Genomic DNA, 26,180 nt, shown 5'->3' with positions numbered 1-26,180 from the left:
CTGAGGGAGCCTGTGAGGGATTTCAACACCAGGAGGGCTTTGTGAGCTGGGCAACTCATCACTGAGGCTGAAACTTGCCCTGCTGCTCCTACACCAGGCCCCTGTGGGATGCTGGTCTCTGGTGATGATGGTCTACGTGCTCCCAAAGCTTCCCATCCATCCGCTCCTCCCATCTCCTGGTCCTGGAGGTTTTGGCTGCTGCAGAGCCCATTCAAAAGGTCCTTAATTCAACCCAGATTGTTTTGCATAATTCCTGTTTTTGCAGAGCGGCTGTCCCAAAGCACGTTACCATGGGCGAGGCGAGGCTGTAAGGGCAGAAGAAGGTGCAAGGGTGTTTGGGACAGGAAGGTGGGTTGAGATACATGTTGCCCTAAGAGGTGCCTTAAGCCAGGAGAGCTCGTCCTGAATGTCCCGGTACAGTCCCCCTTTAAACCAGGAGATTGGGTCCATGGTGGGTGCTGCATGGCTTAAGTGCACCAGAAAAGCTGAACTTGAACTGGGGGTGCCTGGTGCTCCCTGTGCTGCCCTTGGTGCATACCCAAGCTGTTGTGTCCACATTGTGCTCTTATGGCCTTTCTCTCTGCTTACCAATCTTGGAAGGAGGTACTTTCCTAGCATGGGTGACTTCTGGGGCCTATGGTACTTTTGCAGCCTTCAAGGCTATATTTGGGGGCAGAGTAGAAGGGTCTGTGAGAGTTGTGTTCATGCCAGGTCTCAGCTTGGCCTTCCCAGCCACGGCTGGGCTAATGCAGAGCAGAAGGCATCAGGCACCCAAGAGTTACAGCCCCACATTGTCTCAGAAACAGGATTCCTGCTGTGTTGAGTCACCTGCCTTCTCATGCCAGAAGCTGTGCTGGTGTCTCTGCCCCCTGTGTGTCTGATCCGGCCAGATATCCCCAACTGCCCTCAAGTCCAGCTGTGTCTGCGCACCAGCCTGAATCTCTGCTGACTGCCCATGTGACGTATTCCTCTGGGGAGGGAAAGATCTTGATCTCTGCTGGGAACTCCCAGTGCTATGCTCAGATACCCTGTGTGCCTGTTGCTTTTCCTGGTGAGCTGAACCTCAGGCTTGAGCTGTCACCCAGACAGAAGGTCTGAGCATGCAGCTGGTGGCCTGGCAGCTGCTGGCCCAGCTTGCCTTCAGGGTGCACATGATATCTCCCCAGGTCTTGTCTTCTGCTGGGGTTCAGGAGTCTAGGTCAGCTCTGCCTGCTGACTTGTCTCCCTGGCGTGGGAGATGTGGAGTAGAGATGCTCCAAGTTGAGTCCAGGCGTTTCGTTGCCATCTGTCCTGGGGAGAAGCAGAGATGGGAAGGAAGAGACTGAGAAAAAAACCTTCTGCTCTTCTCTTTGAGACTTGGAGATGTATCACCTCTTGCCAGGGGTGCCTTAGAGCTCAGTTATGGACAGCTCTCCGGGTCTGCTCTCATCCCACCAGCGTGCCTGGTGGGGGCAAAGCTTGCACACGCTTTGGCAGGGCAAGTTCTTTGCGTCCAGCCAAAGGCCTATGACCACTCTGGGCACCCTGAAATGGCAGGATCTGTGGCTCTTTTGGCAAAATGACCCCCACAGCAGGCCGTTACAGGGATGTCTCTTGGGGATCCCCACAGGTTGCACTTTGTGATGCTACACAGTGCTAACCCAGCACGTTGGCTTGTCCTGCTCAAAGTAGGGCCCAATACTAGATGTCCTCCACTAGTTTGCAGTTGGATTTGGCTTACCTCATTCAAGGAGGGGCTGCAGTCCAGTGGGAAGTGAACCAATGTCTGATCTTGTCAGGCTTTCAGGACTGAGCATTACTAGTGTTTGTAACTCGCCTGTGTAGTGTATTATTTATTGGATACTGTGAAACAGCAGTGATTTTGATTTCCTGCAATGTTTGTGTGTGTGTGTGTTTTCTTTTTGTGGGTTTGGATGCTTTCTAAGCAGGCATGTTTGGTAGCACCTTGTGTGTATTGGCCTACTCCACATTATCTTGTTGTCCCCAAGCCATGCTGCACAGCACAGTGAGAGCTGCCCCGCACCCAAGGGGTGTGGAGTGAAACTGCAGCTGAGGAGGGTGAAGGTGGTGCTCGTGGGACAAGTTTCTTACTCGTGGGCTGCAGTTACTGTGGTGGCTGCCTTTAGGTTGAGCAGAGGGAAAAGTGCTCCTTCCTCCTCCCCTCTTCCCTAGCCTGTCCTCTGCCCAGGTCTGCGCCAGGCGAGGGAAGGGACAGGGCTGCGGTTGTACCTCCCCACCTGGAGGGGACGGCTGGGGGGTTATGGCAGACACTTGTGCACTGTGCAAAGAGGTGTGGTGGCAACCAGAAGCCATGCTCAGCTGGTGCAAGCCCCAGGGGACTGGGCAGCCTGCTCCCAAGCCAGGGCTGCAGTGCCTGAGGGCTGTGAGCGCGCTGGGGGCTCCCCTGCACTCATCTGTCTCCCCTCCTGGCGTGAGGCTGATCCGAACGGAGGCTGGCTGTGCCAAAGCGATTGCACACGAGCGGATTCACAGATGGGTTGCACAACCCCCCTGCTAAAACCAAGCCTCACCCCAGTGTGCCACCCCTGGGCTGCTCCCAGCCTGGCGGACGCTCCGCAGCCCCAGACCTGCTGCGCTGGGTGCCTGGCCCTGCACCCAGCTGAGGCTAGCCGGGAGCCCTCTGCTTAGCTTCCCTCCTCTCCAAGCCTTTTTTCCTCCTGTTTTCCAAGTGCGATTGAGCCGCTAGAGGGCAAGCGGCTGCATGAGACGGCCCCGCTGGCGTTCGGGACAGACGAGGCCGGAGCTGCAGAACAGCTCTAGGTTGCAGCACAGTGAACGCTGCCCTGGCTGCCAGGGCGGCGGGATGCCCCTCGCTAGGGACAAGGGCCTGGTTCTCCCCTTGCTTGCTCTCAGGCTGCAGGATGCTGTGCACGCAAAGAGCCTTTGCTCTGGAGCGATGCTGCTGCCATGCTCCTCGCTGTCCCTCTGGACAGGTGCCCATCGGACCAGGCCCCAGGGTCTGCAGCTGGCTGCTTGCTCCTGAGGAAGACGTCCCTGGTGCCCGGCACGGGTGGGCACCCTGAGGTGTCAGATGGTCCTCTGGGACCAGGCTTGGAGCTGGGTCACAGTGCTCTTGTCCTAGCAACTGGGAGAGGATGCGGCCAGTGTAGCCCACAACGTGCTGATTGGTGCTACATCAGCGTCACAAGTGCTACAGCCTCAGCAGATCTGTGAATAGAGGTGATCTGAAGCTTCTTGGCAGGTGCCAGCCCTGAAAGGCAGAGTTGGCACTGGAGGGAAATTTTCTTGTCCCTTTGAAATGCTGGGGAGACATGCTTGATAAGAATTGTGTGGCTGCCATTTGTGACTGGGCTGGGAGAGCAATCTGCAAGCAACCCTTACAATTATGCCCATTTTACTGATGGGGAAACTGAGGCATGGAGCAGGAGCGTGACTGGCCTGCAAGCAGCACAGCAGGGATAGAGACCCTTCAGCCCAGCACCAAGCAGGGTTTAAGGAAGGGCCAGGCATGCGGGGAGACACGCAAGCCTGCCTATCCTGTTACATCAGGCCACTATGAGAGGTGTCCCCAGAGAAATCACGGATGGAGAGGCAAGAGGTCCCAGGCCTAGGCTGAGAGCTGTTGCAAATGTAGTGCTCTTTGCTCCTTCAGTTAACCCTTTGCTGCAGGTGTTGGATGGAGGCTGGAGGGCTAAAGAGACCATGTGCCCTTCTCCAGGGGGTAAAGGCAGAGCAGAGCCTAGTGCGAGATGGGGAAAAGGCTGGTGGTGGTAGGTAGCTGGCGTCAGCCCTGCAACATCCACAACGTGCAGCTCCTGAGCTGGTATCTCATCCTCCCTGGCTCTCCACAGGCTGGGCAAAAGGAGAGCTGGTTATTTCCCTGCCAGGCTATTGCCATGCGCTGCCTGTGTGACGGAAGGGCTGTGACACCCAGTGGTTCGGCAATGCAACAGCAAATGGGTTTCCAGTGTCATGGCAGGGGGCAAAGTTGGGTTTGGGAGAGCGTGTGTTGTGGGTGGGTGGCAAACACCAGCCAGGAGAAGGAAAGTTGTGGTATTGCTCAATCGCTTAGGGCCTAAGTGTAACTTCATTTGAAGAAAAGGAGATTAAAACTTTTTTTTTTTTCCCCTCCTGATGGACTCCCCTTGGAAGGTTGCATGGCCATCACTTCCTGGCTAGGACAGGTCCTCCACAGCCCCTCAACTCTGCAGAGGAGTTGAGGAGTGAAGAGGTTCATGCAGGGTCTGTTGTCCTGAACTCTGATGAAAATCAGCCCCATAGTTGGCCACACTAAAGTTATTGGGTAAACGAGAGCAGCCAGCTCAAGTTACTTTGGGGTCTGTGAGAAAGCGAGGCCAGGGATGATGCAGATTTTATTAATGTGTTTTTAATTTTGACTGTGCCCCTTCCCTTCCTGTCAAGGCTGTGCCAGCCAGTGTCCCTGGCCAGGCCCTTTGCAGCTGTAGGTGCCGTGGAGGGCAGGGGCCTTTGGGACCTCTTGGTGCTTGGAAGGTGTCATGGTGCTGAGTCACCAGGTTCTGCAGGAGGAGGCTCTGGCTGGGTCCCTCCACAGTGTGCCAGGCTTGCTGGAGAGAAAACCCAGTCTCACACATCCTTGCACATCTCCGTCCTCCGCATGTCACCCTGTTCCCTGTCCCATCCCGGACTGTGGGGCCTGGCCCTGTCCCCCTTCGTCTAATATCCTCATGCAATTCTGGCCCATGCTTGCTTGGAAGAGTAGCACTAGGAAAATATGTGCTGTATTTTTAGCTTGTTTTCATGTGACGTAGCAGTTGGAAAGGAGACGGAGAATCCAGCACCATGTGCACAGCCAGCTTTCCTCCAACTGCCACCCAGCGCTCCGGTTTAGGAAACAATGGAGCGCGCTAGCAGCCGTCCTCCTCCTGTCCCTTCCCTCCAGCACGTGCCGTCTCCCCCGTCTTCCCCTTCTCACTTCAGTCTGCCAAAATAGAAAGGAAAACAGCTTATTTAACCAAAAAAGTCCCAGCAGTTGGAGCAGAGAGGCTGGGAAGGAGTCTCTGGGGAGCGCAGCAGCCGCAGCGAGGGGCTGGGGGTGCCCTGGCTCTCCGGGCAGCCTGCGTAGGGTGGTGGGTGCTGGCGCGGGGAGAGCCTGCGGCAGGCAGCCGGGACCGTGCGGCCGCTCGCTGCCTCCCCCAGGCAGGCTAATTTGCACCTCCCGAAGCCTTGGGGGTTATGTTGTCGAAGGCAGCAGCGCTGGCGGTGCTTGGCTGTCGGGATGTCTGTCCAGCGTGTCTGACGTACGCTATGTGGCCTCAGCATCGGAGGCCTGTGTTAGGATCCCAGAGCATCCTTTGGGCACGGCAGCTAGGGACCAGGAGCTGGCTCAGGGACGCGGCTGGATGCTCCCGGGGCAACGGTCCGAGCTCCCACACGGGGCCCGTAGGCTCCTCCTGCCCTACGCTGGGGCTGCTACCCCCAGGTATCCTGGGGCAGCGCTGGTCCGTAGGAGCCGCAGCATACACCCACCGCTCGCCTCTCGCAGCAAGTGAGAGCCCAGGAGCGGCAGAGGGAGACTGAACTGATTTCTGGGGAGCGCTGTCCCAGACTGGGATGCAGAGGGGGTGCTTTGGGGGCTTGCTCAGACCCTGCATGTCTTTAAGCTCTTTCCAAACAGTCAGAAGCCAACTGGTAGCAGTGCAGGCTCTTAAAAATGTGTGGGGACGTCAGAGGTCCAAGTGCTGGTGCTTTCTGAAAAATGCAGCTCCTGTCACGAGTTGTGTGTCTACTGAGAGCTGTGTCCCTGTGCTGAGCTGCTCTCAGGGCAGCTGTGCGAGACGGCTCACACTCACGGTGCGAAGTGTTCAGGGCACAGGGGTGGCAGCGATGGTGGGGAGGGTGAGCATGGGGGAGCTGGTGTGGGCAGCGGTCCTGCGTGATACCCACTCCCTCTGCCGGGTGCAAAATTACCTTTTTGTGGCATCGTCATTTCTGGTTAGTCGTGTTGGTCCTGAGATGCTGATTCCAGCTCTGGCTGTCTCATCCCTTGCCTCTCCCAGCCAAAATCTGTCCCCTGAAATGTAAGCTGAAACCCATCAAGTCACTTGGTGCCTGCTGCCAGCCAGCCCTGGGGGCAAGTAAAGTTCAGTGGGACCTGGAGCTGAGGAACGCAGCGTGTGCCAGCTCCCCAGGGCCCTGGAGGAGTATCTCTGCCCTCCCTCCACCTTTGTCTACCTCTGAAGCTTTCGCTGTTGTGTTAAGAGCATTGATGGGAACAAACATCAGGACTGGTCAGAGTGCAGCAGCAGCTGGGAGCTCCCTTGGGAAGTGCTGTGCACCTTGCTTGGGATCAGGACAGATGCCAGAGGATGTCCTCAGGAACATCAGACCAAAACCTGAGCTTTGGGAGCATGTGCAGAGCTTGGGATCCTGGCAGGGGCAGTGAGCCTGAGGGCATCTGTCCCAACTGCACAAAGCAGAGCTCTGCAGGGCTTGGTTCCTGCAGGGTTAATAGCATGGTACTTGTTACAGCTGGAGCCCAATGAGGCTGAACAGGTATCAGGTGAGAGAGCTCATCAGCTCCTCTCCACCTCAGGCCTGTGTGCAATTTCCTCAGCTGCACTCAGAGGGGTGGCAGGTGTGCCAGGCAGCTGCTTGCATGCAGGCACTGGGGTTTTGGAAGTGAGACGGAAGGAAGGCAGCAGTGGTGTTCCTTGGGACAGAAGCAGAGCTGCTTGGGGAAGAGGTGGTGGAGCTGGTGAGCTCTCAGGTAGGAATTGCCTTGTGTTGCCCTTGGGGAGACAGCTGAGAGGGTCTTTGCAGCCTGTGGCTGTTCCTGGGAGCAGCCTGTGACCTGCTTGGTGGTGGGCTATGGAGACTTGTGTTGCTGTCCTTGTGTCCCCCCAGCACTGTGGTGGCAGGCAGTGAGTTCAGTGTGCTGTGCTGATGGCTTCTGTGAGGGGCACAGTCCTGCAAGGGTCTGCCCTGGCCTCCACGTCCTGAAGCTCTGTCAATACCTTAAAACCCTGGTGTTTGCATCTTGCCCTGTCCACATTGTCCTTTGTGTATTATGGCCCAGGTCCCTTGGTGTCCCCAGTCTGAGCCTGGCAGCTAGGCCTGGCGGTTGTTTTGACATTGGATTGCAGATAGGCTGTTGCATGAGAAATCTAAACTACAAATAGATGAGGCAGGTGGCATCCGGTGCTCCACCAGCTTTCAGTCACCCCCAATCAACCCAGAAATATCCTCCTAGGATAACTGAGCAGTGCTGCCTGTCTTGCCTTGTTCTTCCCTATATCTCTTTTCCACTCTCAAACAAAGGTATGAGATGTGGCATTAGGGCCTTCTTCTGGAAGCACCCTACTGAGGTGTAGGCAACACTATGAATTGCTGCTCCAGGGGGAGATGGCCAGGCATTACTGTCTTTCACAACCCTGGGAAGCCAGCCTAGATGCTGCTGGATGGAGGTGTAGGTGGCACTGAAGGTTAGCAAACCTGTCTCCCTGCCCCGCTTCCACTCCTTTGCCCAGCTCTGCTAAGAAGCCTTGAATTGGTGGAGGAGCAGGTTATTCAGACCCGCTCCAGGTGGGACACAGGTGCGAGTATTGCACAAGGACTCACCTGGCCAAGGAAGGTGTGGATGCTGCAGGGAGAGGACGGGGACATGGGCTGGGAACGAAGGCAGGGTAGCTCAGGGGTTCTGCTCTGGGAGGGACAGTGGTGGGACCTGCCTGCAGATCCTGTGGCCCAGGCTTGCCTCCAATGCCAGGCCTGTGGCATGGGCTGCCCTGGCAATGGGGGAAGGATCCCTGGCCTCTGAGAGGCACTGGTAGAAGAGATTTATTTATTCAGAGACTTAATTAGCATCTTTAAATATTAAATAGTAAATAAACTGTGTCTAGCGGGATCAACACTTACAAACAGGGATTTCCCCCCCCCCCCCCCCCCCCCGGACACGCTGTGGAGTTTTTTTGGTATTGCTTTTTGTTTGTTTGTTTTACTTTGTCTTTTAATGGAGCTCATACAGCCTGGGCTCCTGGCTGGTGAGAGCTGTGGCAGAGAGGGACCAAACCAGAGCATTGCCTGTGAAATCAGGAGGAGACGGGGCTGTGAGAGGCACAAGCAGACGGGAGGGCTTGGAGAAATGAGGCAGAGAGGCGGACAAGCAAGGGTATGTGCTTGGAGCGCAGGCATCAGGGAATTGCAGTGCATGCTGTTGGGTTGAGGTGCTTCCTTGCAGGATGCAAGGTATCCCCTCCCGCTCGGCCAGGTGGAAAGGGAAGGCAGAGAGAGAGGCTCCTGCCATGGCACAGAGCTAATTGCCACCAAAAGGTGGTGGTCCCTGGAAGTGGAGGTGTTTTACAGCTGATCTGCCTCCCATTATCTCTGCAAATGGAGGCCTGCTTGGGAGCAGATTACACTGGGGGTTATTTATTGGCAAAGCACTGTACAGTTTTAATTTTTCCTTTTTGCTTATTCAGGCTTTAGCTCCAGAGGAAAATAGCCCGGGGTGGCTTTGAAATGGATTCTCTCTGCCCCATTAAGTTATTCAGTGAGTTTAATGGGCCTTTTTTTCTCTGAGCCTTGAAGCCATCATTAAAAGGCAGAGATTTATAAAAGCAAAGATACTCCTGAGCTTTAGTCAAACTTTGGGGTAGCGGGGTGGGGGCAATGGCGTTGCCACGGCCTGTGGTTTGGGTGAAAGACATGCAGGCTGTTTGCTGGCTGGCGTGGTAGCTGTCACTGGAGCAGCGGGGAGTTTCCTATTCAGAGCATCCAGCCAAGCAGCCAGAGCCTGGGGCGAGCAGGCGAGAGCTGCTGCTGTGCCTGAGCACGCCGTGGGGACTGTGGAAGCAGAGCAGCCCTGTGTGGTGGGAGGTGTTGCAAGGGTGAGAGGACCGTGCAAGCGGCAGGAATAGCGTGGCCTGCCTGCTGGGCTTGGGGCATGGAGCTTCCAAACATAAGCTCTGGTGGAGGTATGCGTTCCTCGTTTGCAGATATCCTTGATCTCCTCCCCAGGAGAAATTCACCTCTCCATAGGTGCCGTGTGTTGCTAAGGGTGGCTGTATTCATAACGCATGTGTGTGGGGGGACTCTGCTGTCTGAAGGTATATGAGCAAACTTGACTTGGCAGTAAAACATTGCAAAGTGTGAAAAGGAAAGATGATGTCCAGACTGTCCCCAGGGACCTCTTGTGGGTTGGACCTTGCCATCCTGCCCCCTAGAATTCTTCGGCAGGGAACAGATTCTCTGCTCAGCCCAGGCACCTGCATGTTAGCGAAGGGGCAAGGTGACTGGGCTGCCCTAAGGAGAGGGTGATGGGTTTAAGGAAGGTCCTTGGCAGCGAGCGGGGCTGTGCAAGAGCTTGTCCTGTCCCACTGGGACAAGAAACAGACCATCCTGCTCCTATCTCAGCTCAGGGTGCCAGGGAGCCCACGTCTGATGGACCCCATAGCCTCCAGTGCCTGCTCAGGATCTGTCCCTAACAAAATGGTTAAGTTGCATGTAGGAAACCAGATAAAATATCCACTGAATTGATCACTTCAGAGACATTGACAGGTGGGAGAAGAGAGCCTGGTTGCATGGGTGACTTGCACATATAGAGATGTGTGTGGACATGGGACATCATGGTGTCGTGGGTGCTGGTGTTTGTCCATGTCTCTGCTGGGGAGGTGCTCCTGAGGAGCTGCAGCATCAGACAGGCTGTGCTCAGTGAGCACTCATTTGTGATTGATGGGATCTTCTCTGGGCCCTTGTGTTACCCATAACTGACTATTACGGATTAGGATATTACCCACTATGACTCATAATCTGTCGGCACTGAAAAGCTGCCATCACTCCAGGTTGAGAGAGAGAAACTTCTCTTGCCTTGTGTAGGCTACTAACAGCTTTATTTTCATCTTATTTATTCCATGCCAAGGCTGGGCAGCACATCCATCCTTTCATGGATGTCTCAGTGCTCACTGGCTGGAGCCCTTCCTCTCCCTCCCTCTGCTAGTAGCACCCAGTCTTCTTGCAGTGTTGGGTTGCTCATCATATGAGTGCAATGAATCTGGTGTTCCCCAAAGTATTGCATTTGTTAAGCATGAGTCTCCTGCTTGTGCGCCTCTGTCTGGAGCAAAAGAGGACAGCTGGAGCATATCTGGAGAAAGAGGGTGAGATGAAATGTCTGAGTAGGCTGGATGGAGCCTTGCCCTTTATGCCTTATATGTATGTGGAAATACAGATGCTGACCTTACTTGCTACCCTGGATGTGAGTTCACGCTCCCTGTGGAGACTTGCGGGTTCATAATCCCAGCAAACTGAGTTCTGACTTGCAAATATGCGAGAAGAGAGGAAACCTGGATCTGACTGTCCTGGGAGCCCATGTACCACCGTGACATGTCTGGCTGTGCTTGGTAGGGCTGTGTGCAGAGCTTATGGTCTCTAGTGCTTGCACGCTAATAACCTGCTCAGCCTGGTGTAATTGCAGTGTGAAATCCCTCCTTGTTGGGCTCTTCTAGGACCAGCCTCTCAGCATGTTTTATTACAAACCAGGCCTGATAATTCCTTGGGGAGTAAATGTGACCCTGAGGTTTTTCTTTCCCTCTGGAAGTTGCTTTTCCTGCTGAGAGGGGGCTCTCCAGGTGAAAACTTGTAACTGACCTTTTTGGGCCTGCGTCCTTCGCTAAGTAGGCACCTGTGGCCTCAGGGTGGCATCTTTCCTGACTAGTTCCCAAGGTCTCTGCAGGAGGAGCACACAAGACATGGGCTGCTGTGTTCTTCTGCTGGGATGGCTGATCCTTGGTCCCAAGGCCATGACACGTTGCAGGTGCTGCTTCTGCATAGACTGCCCTTAGCTGGTACCAAGGCTGCACCTAACCCAGCGTCCAGTCGGAGCCTGCTTCCGGCTCAGGTTTGTACCTTGTGCCAGCTTGTAGCAGACCTGGTAGGTAGAAGCTCTGGACTGATTTCATCCAAATGCAGGTGACTGATACCCCTTGTCACTTCCTACTAGCTGCTCAGCCCTGGAGGTGGGTACAGCCTGGAAATGAAGGGGGGAAGAGAAAAGAAAGAGCTAGAGTTTTATATGTGTACCTCACAGAGGAGCCTGGACTTGCTCCCTGCAGTGGTTCCCATCAGAGCGAGGGGACAGCCTGAATGAATGTGGAGGAGCAGCCGGCCTGGGCTGGCTGCAGCAGGGACTGTTGGCAATGACAGGCAGATGAGGCAGGAAAGGGCTGGGAGTGGTAAGATCTCCTACCTTGTTTGTGAACTGGAAGTCAGGCCTGTGCATGTATGCTGATCCTGGAGCCTCTTGGGGTGGCAGAGACCAATAACTCAGTTCTCCACCCAGTCTGCACAATGCAGCATCTGCTGCTGCGCATCTGCTCATAACACGTGGTGGAGCAGGAAAAGGCTTTCCCCATGCTGACTTTTCTTTTCTTTTCTCCCCTTGCCACCCCATGTATGGCCCTTGAGATTAGTCCCCTGACAGTCTGAGCAGGCCAGACCATGCCCTGTGTCTCTGTGCCCAGACTGCTTCCAGCATGGTGGGCCAAGGAGCCATGCAGTTTGAAGTGGCATGTGGATTCAATGGTGCTGCTGGAACAAAACCGGGCTGGAAGGTTTGTGACTGCTCAAGACCAAAACATGCTGCCACTTCATGTTTGCACCATGCTCTTGAGGCGTGCATCCCCCAGTCGGCCAGGCCATAGCTCAGGAGTGGGAAGAGGGTCTGGTACCCATGAGGGGAACCGGCATGTCCCGCAGCTGCCTCTTCTGTGCACCACTGGACACAAGGGTGGATCTACTTGTCCAGGCTGAAATACTCAGGGTCTCTTACTTGGGGTTGATGCTGTATTGTGGTTCCTGCTGGGTGCAAGACGCACCTGGAAAATGGAACTGGGGAGCAGGGTAAGCGCGTGGGCCTTGCCAGAGGAAGGGCCTCTGGCCTGGGGAGCAGATGGCCGAGGACTCACTATTTGCAGTCTCCCTGAAAGGACTGACCGGTGAGTCTGGCCTTGGAGCATTGCCTTGGCACAGTAGTGGGATGGAGGGGCTCTTGTTGACCCTGAGGGTTCTGTGGCCAAGTAGAAGCCATCTACAGCTTGCAGCCCACCCTGGGATGGGGAGGATTCCTGATACCTGCTGATCTGTGGCCTCCAGAGCAAAGAAGAGGCTTGTCACAAATCTGTCTGCTCCACCCCTCTCCCTGGATCTTGGGGATTAGAGGAGGGTGGCATGCATTTCCTGAGAAACACCAAAAAGAGTCCTTTTCCCCTGCCTCCTATAAATCCTTGCCTCCTCAGTGTTCCCTACTGTGTAAATTGCTGCTGACCCCATAAATCCCCCTCTGCTTTGCTCCAGGTCCCCTTGAACTGGCCCTTCCCTGTAAATCCCATGTCCTTCTGGGCAGCAGTCTGCTGCCAACCCCTGGATCTGCCTCCGCTGTAGATCCCAAGCCCTGGTGCGGCTCCCCTACTGCCACCACGGCAGGGCTGTCCTGCAGCGGATGGGGAAGGGGGCCAAGGTGTGCATGGTCTCGGAGACGTGGAGGCGAGGGTGGCTGCCCTGGGGTTCATTAATCCCTCCCGACAGTTTCTGTGTGACTCATTTGCTGTCGTGAGCTGATGAAGGGTGTTCTGCCTGGCTGGCTGCGGGGAAGGTCATCCTCCCGCTGGAAGCGGGACAGCACTGGGCTGTCATCTTTGTTCTGTGGGCTGCGGCCAGCTGAGCGCAAAGCAGAGCGAGCTGTTGGAGCTGGGCGGCAGGAGCCTGCACCGAGCTGCAGGCCCCTTGGGAGGGGTCCTGCAGAGGGCTGGTCCTCCTGGACTGTTTTATGGGTTGTGAAAGAAGCCAGGGCAGAGGGAAAATCCATTTATCCCTCAAGTGCTCTGATTCATCCTGTAGCCTTGCTCCTCATAGCTGAGGCTTGAGGGAGGGCTCACTTCTCAGCCTGGCTTGGACACGGCTGTCGGAGAGCCATGGAGCATAGCCACCTTGTGTGAATGTCCCGTCTCTGCTCTCTTTGGTACGCAATGAAGGAGCTGCCACCGGCAGCAGAGGTCCCTTATGGTCACAGGCAGCTGTTATCTGAACTTGTGCTGCTGAGATGCTGGTGCCTCTTTTCTGAGCCCCGGTTCCCTGTGCCTTGTGCTGCAGGGGTAACTGCACTGATTTTTCCCTTTTTGTGGATGACTCCAGGTTAGCATATGGAAGCTGGGAAAGGTGTCCTGCGGTGATCTGACCTAAGGGATATGTAGAAAACTGAGGACAGGGTGGGACTGGCTCCTCAGCATGAACTGTGTGTCTATAACTTGTGCCTTGTTGCTCTGCACGAGGGACGCTAGACTGTCCCAAAGCACTTGAGAGGTGGTGTGCTTTCCTATATGTGCTGCTGGCTTGGCCCATGTGTTGCTCAGCCTTGATCCTGGCTGATACTGCTGCTGTTCTGCTGTCGACAGACAAGGTCTCTGGCTGACGTATGGATACAAGTCCTTGAGGGTGAATGCACACCTGCTGCTCTGGCTCTGAGCCGTGAGGTTTGGATGCTGGATGTTACTTGGTTTGCAAAATACCAACCCTTGCTGCACCCAAGGACTTAGTGAGCAGAAAACAGTTATGCTTGAACAGTATTTCCTCTTCTTCCTAATGAGCAGGAGTGAGTGTTCACCTGAAATATATGATCTGTTGTGCCCCACTTCAGTAGAGGTCAGTGGTGCACACAGCAGAAGATGTGTAGTTAGAAGCAGAATGGAGTCACTAGAGCGTTTTGGGATGGTGTTCTTGGCAAAGCTGCTGCATGCACGCAGAATTTAGAGACTTATGCTTGGCTCCCCGCAGAGCAATATGATGCAGGAGCTCAGGATGGGTTGTCCTCCCAGTGAGTACCCACAGCGATTCATTAAAAGAAGAGCATGATAGTATGAGTGAACAGAGCGGGGGCTCTGGCTGCTGGCGCTCAGCTGTGCAGTGCAGGATAAGAGAGTGTTTCCAGGGTAGGAAGGGCCAGCGTGAGTGGTGGGATATGCTGGTCCAGCCTCTGCATCCCTCTGCCCCTCTCATGCACAGTAAGTGTTCGTGGCAGTGGTTTGGCAGGCAGGGAGCTACCGCTGCCCCAGCCTGTGGGGAGAGGCGGAGGTGTCCTGCCAGGATCTCGCTTGTGTTTTTGGGGAGGGTCTGAGCATTTCCAGTCACCCCAAACCCAAGGATGTAAGTGGGAAGTAGGAGGGCCCTTGCAGATGTCACTTTGGGCCCAAGGGGTATTGCTGTGGGTCTCTGCATCTTGTCCAGGTGGCCTTTTCCTTCCTGTAACAACATGTCTGGTTCACTGTCTCACATGGACCTTGCCAACTTCTTCCCCACTCTGTTTTCTTTCCAGTCTGGTCATGGCAAGAGGGGATTCTTGCCTGAGCTCCAGGGCTAGAAAAGCCCCTTTTGGGTGAGGTCCCGGCCTAAGACAGGAGGCTGCAGAGGTGATAGCAGCTGCTCCTGATCTTGCTCTGCAAGCTCCAAGCCTGCAACTCCTCAACTGCCTGTGGTATTCTGGTTTTATTTTAATGAGGTTCTTGCTCTGCTCTGTCCCAGGCTGTGCACGCCCTCTAGAAAGGCACTGAGCTGTGTGTGATTTGTGGCTTGATTCTGGCAACTGCTGTCTGGGTGATCAGGCAGAAGGCTTGCAATAACAGAAGGAGATGATGGCTCAAGGTAATGCAGAGGGGTGGCTGATTTAGGCATTAATAAATTGCTCAAACCGTTGCTGGAGAAACTGGGGAGATATTGGTAGGTGAGAAAAAGAGAAATAGTGCTGGCCTGACAAGACTTTGATGGTTTCTTGTTCCGGTTCTGTTCCCTTGCATGAGAACAGAGGCTGGTGAAGCTCTCGGACCTGGCACGACTATGTGATGCCATTCGTGGTGCCTGCATCGGGTCAGGACAGCTTAGTGTCCTTTGGGTGTTGTGCTGGGGAAGTTGCATCTCTTGTTGCTCTGAGACTTGCTTGACTGTACCCATATGGGGTTCTGTAAAGACACTGGTGAAATTGTTGGCCTCTCCTGTTCTCGCCCTCTGGCATTGCACAGCTTGTGACTTTTTATTTCTTGTACTGGATGTCTTGCACTTCTCATGGGTTTTTTGGATGTGCTGTGTGGTGGGCGGGGACATGTGGACAACATGTCCTGTGGGCCTGCCTGGACTGAATGCCTATAGCTGGGTATTTTGTCCTTTTTCCTGCTGTTGGCAAAGAAATGTCCTCTTTGTATGAGGATTTTTATCCATATCCTGTGAACGAGACCAGCTGTGTATTAATGGTGGCTTAGGACGCTACTGTGGTCAGGCCTTGGAAGGAGCATAGAGGAGGAGATGTGTATGGGGACCTTAACAGCAGTAGGGAACACAGGGGGCAGCGGAGGAGAGCAGAGGCAGATTTTAAAAATCCATATAAATAGCAAAAATAAATTTCCAGCAAACACTTCCAGTCCTGCAGTATTAAGGAAGAGAAGCACTAGAGGATAAGGAAAGCATGAGCAATAACAGCAGGGATTTAGAAAGAATAAATCTTGCCAGACAAACCTGATTGCTTTTTCTTTTTGATGGAATCGCAAAATTAGTGGCTGAGCAGAACATGGAAATCCTAATATATTTGGATTTAGCAAAGCATTTGATATAGTGTCTCGCCAAATCTTACTCTTAAAATTAGTTCAGTTTGCCTTGGATATGACGCTGCCAAATGGACTGAAAACTGGCTTAGGGCCCTAAGCAAATAGCACTGGGCTGTGTTTGGGGAGGAGGGGAGCGGGCACTGCGGGAGCAGAGCTACAAACTGGCCTGTTTAAAGAGCCAGGAATGTGGCCTCGGTTCGAGGCACCTTATTACGGGAATATTGACAAACTGGCGAGAGTTCAGAGGCAAGCAAGGGGAAAAAAAAGAGGTTGGAGGACTGAAGGAGTCAAATTACCCTGCAAGGAGGCTGGAGGATGAAAAACTCCCAGGGATGAAGGAGCTTTGAGGAAGAACAGGTGGCTGTCCATGCGGGCCGTGGGATGAATATCCAAGCTGCGTGAGCTATTGTATTAACCTGGCACTGACTACCGCCTGCTCTGAGCACCTCATGGCCTTCACCCCCACACAGCAGCGAATCGCTAAGCTCCCGATTTCACGGTCTTTTACAGATATTACCGAATAAACAAAAAAATATTCAGCATGACTGTCAGAGGGAACATCCCTGATGGAGGGAGCTGGGCACGTTTCCTCAGAGAAATCTTGTGTTTTAGAGCAAGTTTGGCCAAAGCACAAGGAAATGGCCCTGGGCAGTTTGGGCCATCTGATGGGGATTTTTCTGCCCTGGGTTGCGTGATCAGTTGGGAAACTGAGAGAGCAAAGAGCTCTGGTGACTCCGTGGTGAACAAGGTGGTCATAGCTACCTCGGGTGCTGCCTCCTGCAGTATCTCACCACATGCTGGCAGGTATTGATAGCAGGCCAGCAGCTGGAAAAAGGTTGGAAAACATCTGGTGGCTGCTGAAGTACAGATGGGGTGCCGGAGGGAGGAGGGCCGAGTCTCTGCACACTTAAAGTCTTATTGAGAGATGATGGCCTTGCTGGTCGCCTTGGATAGGCAAGGCAGGACAGCTGTCTGCTTAGTACTCATGGCAGGATTTTTAAGAGGGATTGGACCCCTGTCTTTAGGTGTCAGGAGGGATGAGGAATTAGCAGGGCTGAGATGGAGTTAAGAAGGAAGCCATGGAGATATAGCTGAGACTCACTCCTGGAAGGGGTGGCTGGGGCCTGGAGTAGACATGTAGACTCCTTGGGTGAGCACACAATTTATTCATCTCCCCTGTGCCCCTTGCCCTGGTCCCCAATGTTGTATTGCTCCCTGCCTTTCAGGCCGGAGGCAGAGTATGTTTGTGGGGTGGAGGGAAGGGGACAGTGTTGAACCAGGCAAGGTTCAGGAGATATTTTTAGCTGTTCTAATTGTGGCAAATAAATGCCATTCTTACTTGTTGGGATGGAGCTACGGATAAATCGCAACTAGTTCTAATGATGATAATTACCGGATTTCAATATTTATAGAAACGGGCGCTTCCTTCGTTTTGGCGGCTGCTGCTGTGCTCTCACCTTCACAGATCGAAACCTTGCCTCATTAGCACTGCAGCTATTTATTTACTTGCACATTTTTAACCCATGAGTGACAATGCATGAGAGAGCTGAAATGCTACTGTCCCACCAGGATGGTTGTAGGTTTTGGGTAGTAGCTGCAGGATGGAAAGGAAATGCATCCTAAGGACCTACTGCCTGGATTCTTGCTCTTTGGGGACCCTTCAGAGAAGTTCTCAGGTCTGCAAAGTTGCCTGGAGCTGCCAGGGCCTAAGACCCGAAATGGTGGAAGTGGTTGAGCATATTTTTACATGTTAGCCCTGTGGATTTTTTCTTCCGATTGCTGCGTATGCTGGAACATGCACGCTGTACCTGGGACAGGCCTTAATGGTGATATAGCACAATTCATGTAATGATGAACCTGGACAAGTGTGAGAAGGTTTGCTGGAAATATCTGCCTGCAATAGCAGCTTCTGGACATCCTGATTTAGCAACTTCCCTTTCCAGCCATGCATCTCCAGGAGGAAGCTGATATGTGAGTAGGCAGGGTTGTGAGCGGGGGGGTGACGAGCTGGGCTCGTCTGCTGCACACGTGCCTGGCTTGTGGCCGCACACCTGGTGGTCAGGCGTGCAGGGTCCCCTCCGGGAGCCCTGGCTGTCATGAACCGACCCCAGCCTCGTCGGGATGCTCCTGGCCTGCGGATCCTTGCAGGCATTCAGACCTTTGTGGCCGATCAGGTCAGCTACTCCATCCTTGTGCAAGGTGTAGAAAAGATTCACTTATTCAATTTGCTATCTCTCTAGCGCCACATAAGCTGTATTGATAAATTAATCTTATATTGTTGTGACTAAACAGCCCTGCAATTTTTTACACTGTGCAGTCTAATCTGTCTTGACAGCTATATCATTAGTTTATATTTGTTGTAATCTTATTCGCTATATTGGCTGTGTAGAGTTTTTATTTGAGTCGGTGTGCTGTCACACCGCTGCCACGCAGGCTTTCAGCACAGCTGCCAGCTCTCTGCTGGGGTGCACCCGCCGTGAGAGCCTCGGCTCGCCTGTGCGGCCGCTGGGTGTCTTGGGGCATATCGGTGTGCAGACAGGGCGGGCACGCTGGGGAACCTGCAACCGCCACGTGTCCTAGCCGGGAGCAGCCCTAAAATGCTGCTCTAATAACGTCAGTCCCCCGGGGCTAACTAATCCTCACCAAAGCAATTGTCTCTCCAATCCAGAGATTTCTGGTGTGGGCTCCTGGCTGGGGGAGAGATGGTAAAAAGATGGATGTTGGGATATTTGCATGCACATCTTAATGCTTCCTTAAAGTTTTGCTATATGGTTCGGGACAAGCCATCTTCTCGGTCTGTGCCTTAGTTTTCCCTGTTACAGGGTTGTGCCTGTTCTGCCTCTGAGCTTGCCTTATGGCTGCTGCTTCTTGAACTGCAGTGGCGGAAGGAGCTGCGGGAGCAGAGATTGCACGACCTGTCAGCCAAGGCTTTCAGGGTATTGCGCTCTGCACTGCAAGAGGGACAGTGATGTGCACTAATGTAGCATCGTGAGAGCAAGGTGACGGTGTCAGTGCCATGAGTAGCCTGCCCACTCCCAAATCTTGGACCTGCGTATGCTGTTCCTGGACTGAGAGTGGTTGATTCAAGTCCCTCTGTTGCTTTCACAGATACTTCGCTTGCTTTGCAGGCAAGTTTGCCTGGAACTTGATTTAAAACAAACAAACCGTGGAGCAAAAAGTTCTGGGCTGATGCAATGAGATTTCTGCCAGCAGGGAGCAAAAGAGACTGTTTCCCTGACGTAGGACAAGACGAACAGGGAAGGAAGTGCTTTGACTTTGGCTTCTTCCTTTAGGTTTCAGCTCTTGGACCAGTCAAATCTAGAGTGGAAAGGACAGTGTTTCACAGGAGTATGCAACCAAGTCTGAAACAGCTCAATCAACAGCTTAAGCTATTTTTTCCCTCTTGAGTGCATCCTTTTGGGAAAGCATTTGCACTCTGAACAAATGTGCTCTGTGATCTGAAGATGTGAACAGTCCCCGAGGTAGATGTGTGACTTGCAGTTTGACAGTGCAAATTATTATTTAGCCCTTTAACTTGGTTCATGTACTCACAAGGACTGGAGGTCCTAGTAATGCTCCGCGCTGAACTCGGACTGTCCTGGCACCAGTAACTTAACTGTCAGCCTAGGTCAAGGACTTCCCGGTGACTGTGCCATAGCGTGTCACTGTGCCGTGCCAGTACTGCCTGCATGTTGTGCTGTTTACAGCCAGGATTGAGCGAGGGGTGGGACGTGCTGTGCGACAGACCCAACGGCTTGTTGTGGGGCTGGCGGGTGAGGATGGAGAAGCCTGCAGAGATCTGCACTGTGCCATTAATGCAAATGTAGGAAAAACCCTGGTCTGGGAGATGAATGCTGGGGAAAAACTTGTGTTAACATCTGTAGCCTTCTCATTGCCGAGGGTGGAACAAAGGTGTGAAATCAGTTTCATACCTAGTGGCCCACGATGTGTGCTGATGCGGTCTGGTAGTGTGACACTCTGCCAGGCAGCAGAGCAGTGCATCGCTGTGCCACCATGGTAAAGTCGCTGTGCCTGCAGCAATCTCCGGCCGGGAGCAGCCCGCGGGGCTCGTTGGAGGTTGGGGCAGTAGGCTTGGCTCTGTGTCCTGGGGCTCTGGGAGCCTCCCTGCTGTCATTGCAAGGGGAGCTGCCCTGCCATCCATCACAGGGGGTGGGAGCTGGTGACAGGGCGACTGACACAACTAACCTGGATACAGATACGCTGCACAGCAGGAGCTGGGAGGGAGGATGAGGGGAGTGCACCCCGGCTGGGATCTGCTCCATTGGCGAGGTGCCACGTCCTCCCCCTCTCCCTGCCTGGCGGAATGATGGGAACGAGGGTCCCATGCACTTAGCCTAGATCCAGGGTTAATGAGAGATGCGCTGACTTCTACCAGCATGGCAGTAGCACACACGGCTCTAGAAGGTTGCTTGCCATGCTGTCAGCTCCTGTGGAGAAGATGCATTTCCCACTCAGCTGGTGGAGCATTTAAAAAAACCCAGGAAGTGACTGAGTTTCCACAGCACGTTTCAGACTCAAGGTATCTTGCAGCTCTTCGTGCATGCAGCAGGCTAGATGCTGTCTGTACAGACAGACACATCTGTCGCCCCGCAGCCTGTGATAGCTCAGGGACACTGGGAGGCTGCCGCCGCGGGAGGCGGGTGAGCACTCAGCAGGGAGGAGGGCTTGTTCCTGCTGCTGCAAGGTCTTGGATGCATGTGGACCTTGACCAAAGCTCTGTCACTAAAGGAGGATGTCCCTTTGCCTGCAAAGACCCTGTCAGTGTTTTCAGTGAAAGAATCAGCTTATGGTATAAAATCTGAATGATCTGCAGCATCTACTATCAGATGGGAGCGGGAGGACTGGGTGCGTGAAACGGGTATGTTGGGGTGTGCACCAACCAGGTGAGACCCTGGCCTCTTTTCTAGATGGGCAAGAGTCTTGTAGTGGTGACCTGGTTTTTCAACTTTCTTTGCAGCACTTGAGTGTTGTCTTGCACCTTGCTTGCTTATTAGGTTTGCTTTGGAGAAGTACAGAGAGGGTGGCAAAAAATTCCTTGGAGACGTGCATCAAATTGGTGATGGAGCCAGTGACGAAACTCAGTTTTGCTCCTGCTACTCCAGTTCTGAGCCTGCCTCCTTTGCAATGAGGGTACCACTTGGGAGACTGCATCTTGTTATCTGTTTATAACTGTCTCACCCCTTAGCTGACATGAGGATGTATTGATTTTTTTTTTCCTGGTTTATCCCTGGGTAAATTGTGGATCCCTGCTCTTGACTCCCAAATGGATCTTGCTTACCCATCGATATCAACTGCTGCTCAAGGGTAGGCCCTCTGCAGCTTGGCTAACCTCTAGCACAACTATTTCCTAGGTTCTGGTGTCAACTGGAAACCACAGGGAGTTTTAGATGGTGCTGCTATGCTCCACCCATACTGATGAGACTATTTCCATAGCAACTGCAGGATTTTCAAAATGGAAATAGGGGAATGATGTTTAAAAATAACCCAACCCAGCTGAAAATGGTCTTGGGCAAAAAACGTCTGCCACTGCGTGCAGTGTGAGGGGCTCCAGCAGCTCACGTTGCCTCTCATCTGAGAGAATTGCACCAGCTTAGTGTGTCTGTGTTGGACCTCGTGGCAATGCAGCCAGGCAGCCTACAGGCTGACCTGATGCTCTTGCAGCCTGAAATGAGGGAAAAATGAGCTCCTCCTTGCATGGGGTGGCTTGACAGGGCCGAGAGGGCTGCAATGCCTCCGTGAGCCGGTGTGTTGGCCATGCTTATGCTGTGCTGCCTGCCGCCAAGCACTGGTGGGAGGCCGGTGACTTCTGGGCAGGGCTTGGGCTGGGCCGGGCTGGCGAAGGGCAGAGCGTGTGGGGCTGTGCGGCACAGCCGTGATGTATGCTGTGCTCTGGCGCAGCTCTTGGGAGAGCCGGGGGGACACCGCAGCTGATGCGCAGGGCGATTTCCCAACCCAGCCGTGTCCCCATGCTAGTTCTCTGCTGGGCAATTTCAGCAGTGCCAAGGGCTGTGTCAACTCAGATGTGGGTCTCTAATCTTCACCTGTGCCTGCCCTTCCAGAGGGACCAGAGCCCCAGGGGAGCACAGCTTCTGGCACTGGTGATGTGTTGGCTTTGGGCTCTGCTCTGGGCTCATCCTGCTTCCTTCCTGCTCTGCCTCCTGTTGTCCCGGCATTGCTGGGAGCTGCAAAAATCCCCTTTGCTCAGGAGCAAGGCCTCCAAAAGCCCTTGTGAAGGCAGAGCATCCATCTGCTTGCTGGGGGAGCGATCCCGGCAGCTCAGCCCTGCTGTCAGCCAGGGGCCCGTGTTGTGCTCCTCACACGGGCAGCTCTGCGCTCGAAGGGCTCTGCTGCTTGCAGCTGGCTGGAAGGCTTTGCAGATGGGGCATCCCTCAAGTACCTCACACTGAGATGCCCTGGCAGGGAGGGAGGGAGCGTTCGGGAAGGAGCTGCTGGGAGAGGTCTTGCCTTATCTTGCACCCCTGCCCTACTAAGCTGGTTAACGGAGCTTTCCCATCCTGCTCAATTTTTGGCTGAACTTGCATGTGTTTCTTTACTGCGAGCTCCCAGAGTGAATAATGGTGACACAGCACTGCTTCCCCTTGCTGCAGGGCTTTTGCCCCTATTAAACACCGGCAAACACTTGAGATGGGCCCCAGTGGACAAAAACTTGATGTATGGCATAGTGCAGACCCTAGTGCTGGTGGGGAGAGAAGGGAAGAAGGGCTGTAATGACTCTTCTGGGAGGCAGAAAGCTCTGGGGATGCAGTGCAGGGCCCGGACCTGGCACGGTGACCCAGAGTATTCTGCCCTGGATGCTGAACCAGAGCCTCAGCGTGCCGGTGGGAGAAACTGGAGAGCCTCCCGGCCCAGTGCTGCTGGGGGAGGCTGGAGAAGGGCTTCTTGCTGCCTGAAGTCCCTCCCCGGATCAGCGGGAAACCCTTTCGCTCTCCCAGGCTGGGTGAGCACTGCCGATGCCAGCTGATGCCTTTTGACACCCGCCAGCCACTGGTGCCGTGGCAGCCTTGGATGTGTCTTTATGTTGGTGGCTCCAACAGCTGAGAGGCTGCACCTCAGCTCTGACTTTCTGCCCTGGTGTCTCTGTGTCCTGCCGCTGTCAGCCCCGTCCGTCGGTCTGTCTGGCCCTGCCCCTCCTGCCCACTGTCAGCTGCATTGCCTGTCTCGCCGCCTTCTCTGACAACGCTCCAGGCTCGTGCAGTTTGCTCCAGTCGGGCTGGTACTGGGACTGTCCAGGCATCAGAGCTGCTGAGGAGGAGAAACAAAGTTTCAGTGATTCTTTCCAAAAAACTAGCTGCGAGGGCTTCCTTGGAGGATCTGCTTTCTGGCTTTGAAACTGCTCTGTGACCCTAAATGGCACCAAAAAGGAATCTGTGTCCCGCCAAATACATCGTCAAGCCAAGTGCTGAAAGAGCAGGTGCCTTCAGGAGACTGAGCCAGGCTGCCCTGCTTGTTCCCCCTTTGCAATTACAGCTAAGCATGACCACCCTGGATTCCCCAAACACTCCTGTAGGACTTGGTGCCTGTCAGGGTAATGCTGGCCTCTGGGAACGCTTCAGAAACAGTTTGGTACTCCCAAAAATGAGTCCTATCAGGCTTGTCTGTAGGCTCGCATCTCGGTACAAGAGGAGCCCCGTGTGTTGCTGTGGGGATGGGGCTGTGTGCGATGGAGATGGGGGCTTGCGGGCTGGGGTCGCTCATCCCAGGATGCCCCGTGACTTGTACCCCATGCGGGGGACATTCCTGTGCTACATGTCATCGCTTCCCTCTGCCGTGGACTCAAAACCTTCCATGCAGCCCTGTGTTTGCCTTCAAGCCCCAGTGGTAAAACACATCTTAAACAGCACAAGGAAATAGCATGTGTCTAGTGGGGACCCTCTTAACGAAGGGTCCATGGTGTCAGTGCTGGGGTTAATGAGTTGCTGCGTGTCGGCCGAGCTGCTGTAACTTGGTTTGTGTGCTCCTGCCATGCTCCCGGTGCAAAGCGAAGCCTGTTTGCTGAACTGCCAGCTCAGCCTGACAGCAGCATGTTCGATAGCCCAAGCTCCAGCGTTTCGCTTTGCGTTTGGCCCTGGCGAGGAGGGTGCCCGCGGGGAGCCTCGTGGGCCGGGAGCGCGGCCGCAGAAACCAGCTTTGCAGCGTGCTCTGTACCGACAGCGACGGGAAGCCCCGGCTGCATGAGCGCTTGTCTGTTGTGAGGTGCTGAGTGAACGGGCTTTTTCATAATTCAGTTATGCTTTTATCTAGAGGAGTGGCAGGCTGAGCCTAGATACAAGATAGGAACCGTCCCCCATGCCACAATTCAAATAGACTTGCTGCTTCCTTAGCTGGATGGACTCAAACAGCCCAGTTGACAGCGTCTGTGGCTGTCAGAGTGTCATCTTGTATAACGTTTTTGCAAAACACTTTCACGTTTATATGAACAAAGTAGAGAGCTATGAAACTCTTTTAAAGTGTTTGCCTTTTTTCCCCCGCTCTCCTTTCTTTCCTACCCTGCCTCCTCCTATCTGTCACGTTTATAGGTATGGCTGTTAGTTTTTTCTTTTAAGAGCCAGCCATCTTCCCACAAAATATCTGGAAGCCCAGGGCTCGGGGTCATCCTGTCTTCATGTATGCATCCCCCCCTCTCCTGGGAGATGCTTCTGCTCTTAAAACCTCCGCAGTAAGAGCCACCTGGCACGCGTGTCCATCACAGCAAGCGCATGCAGAAGAGGGAGATATTTTTTTCACTGCACAGTTTTGCAAGGGCTGATTGCAAACCACAGGAATCCAAACATTATCTTGACAAAAAGCCGCTAATCTCGTGCTGCTGGCTGGCAACCTGTGGTTTTGAACTCTCAGCACCAGGGTCCGGGAAGTGACACTGCTGCCTCCTGCCAGGTGTTGGGCTAGGGAAGTCGGGAAGGACCCCTTCTCATGTGTGGCATGGGTGATGGAGGAGTCTGAACCTTTTATTGCTGGCCAGGCCAGGCAGAGCTGGCTGTGATTTGCTCATAACAGAGAGAGCAAGCCTGGGGGGTCGCGGTAGTTGGTGCAGGATAAACTGTGTATTAAGCTTGCCTGGTTCGTCTTGCCCTTCGGCTTTGCGTAGAGCAGCCCCCAGGCTGGCGAGGGAGATTTGCAGTGCCGGGAGGATAGCAGGGACCGAGGCCGGCCTCTGGGAAGTTCTCGGTCCGACCCGAGCAGCTCTGTCCTCAGCCCGGCCAAGCCGCGGGAGCGGGTGGGAGCCTGGCCGCCTTCCAGCCCAGCTGGGCATTGCTGCCCAGTTGTTTGAGCTTCATAAACATCCAAGAAGCCAAAATGCTGGTGGATCAAAGTTCAAGCTCCTTGGGAGCCGTTTAGAAAAACAAATGGTTCATGGGAGCAGAACACAAGTCCAAGAAAGATTGGCTGTCTCTCCCTGCCTCGCTCGGACAGCAGGTTTCATGGTATTTGGTGTGTGTGGGAAAGCCGGCAACTGAAATAGCCCCGATGAGCCAGGCTATGGGGGCAATGAAGGCTGCAGGGAAGTGCAGGAGGATAAAGTGGGATGGGGGGAATCAAAAGGGGAGAGAGGGAAGGGCGCAGGATTTGGCTGCTAAATGGCCATAGCCACAACTGGAGCAGAGGGACCTTCTGGCGCTTGCAGTGCACAGCTCTGAGCTTTAGGTTTTTTCACAGCTTTTAGGATGCAGGCGGAGGAGGAGGAGTGAGCTGAGAGTGGGAAGGATCAGCTGCACAGCCCAAGAACTCGCATCTAAATTTAACTAGGATTTGGGATGGGTGGAGGGAGCAGAAATCTGATGTGGATGTAAAAGCTCCCAAATTTAGACTCCTGTGGAGCCTGTGGTTTTAAAAAGAGTACTTGCGGGTTTGTGCGAGTGCAGAGGCAGCAGGTCTGAGCCAGCAGAGGCAGCAGGTCTGGGTGACGGAGCGCAGCATCCCTGGTGCTGCAGAGGGGCCGGGGAGCCGGCAGGGCTGTGCCGGGGAAGCCTGTGCAGCCCCATCCCTGGCTCTCACTTCTGCTCCTGCTGGGCTCTTGCTCCTCCCTCCCAGTTTCCACCGCAGTATATCACCCAAACAGCCAGTTTTGCGGGAGATTTTATTTTCTCCTTTCCCCCTCCATCCATTTTCCTGTCTTCAGCCACAGCATGAAGTGCAGCGCACGAACGTGGCTGCGAGCTCTCACTTCTAGCTGAGCTGCAGCAGCCGGACAGGACATTACTGAGCGTGGAGGCTGGCTTTGCTGCCAGAGCCCCCGTCTCCTGGGGTGGCTCCCCTCATCCCCAGCTCCCCCCTGCTCTGGGACACTAAGAGTTAGTCCTGCAAAGTCGAACTGTAGCGACCCCCTAGCTTTAGTAAGTCTGCTCGTCTTGCTAATGTGTGTGGGCACTGTGCTCTGCAGGGAAGAAGTGCAGCTGCCTCTGGAGCAGAGCTTGGCAGCTCCGCCTGCATGAATTTATGCATAACTCTAATTCCTGAAAAGCTCCAGAACTGTTCGGAGGTGGGAGTGCGAGGGAATCCAACCTCCAGTTTGTAGTTGCTGGGAGAGTTTAACAAGGC

The 26,180-nt window shown here is 54.2% G+C and overlaps 1 protein-coding gene across 3 annotated transcripts in view; it reads left to right on the top strand.

Annotated features, from left to right (window-relative positions):
• Positions 1-26,180, top strand: part of NTRK3 (neurotrophic receptor tyrosine kinase 3) — a 239,408-nt gene that overhangs the window by 6,094 nt on the left and 207,134 nt on the right. The gene's annotated exons all lie outside the window — the stretch shown is intronic.

This window comes from Apteryx mantelli, chromosome 15, assembly GCF_036417845.1.
Source record: "Apteryx mantelli isolate bAptMan1 chromosome 15, bAptMan1.hap1, whole genome shotgun sequence".
Lineage (NCBI taxonomy): Eukaryota > Metazoa > Chordata > Aves > Apterygiformes > Apterygidae > Apteryx > Apteryx mantelli.
Note: the sequence above shows the minus strand (reverse complement) of the source record. Positions and strands in the feature narration are given on the sequence as shown.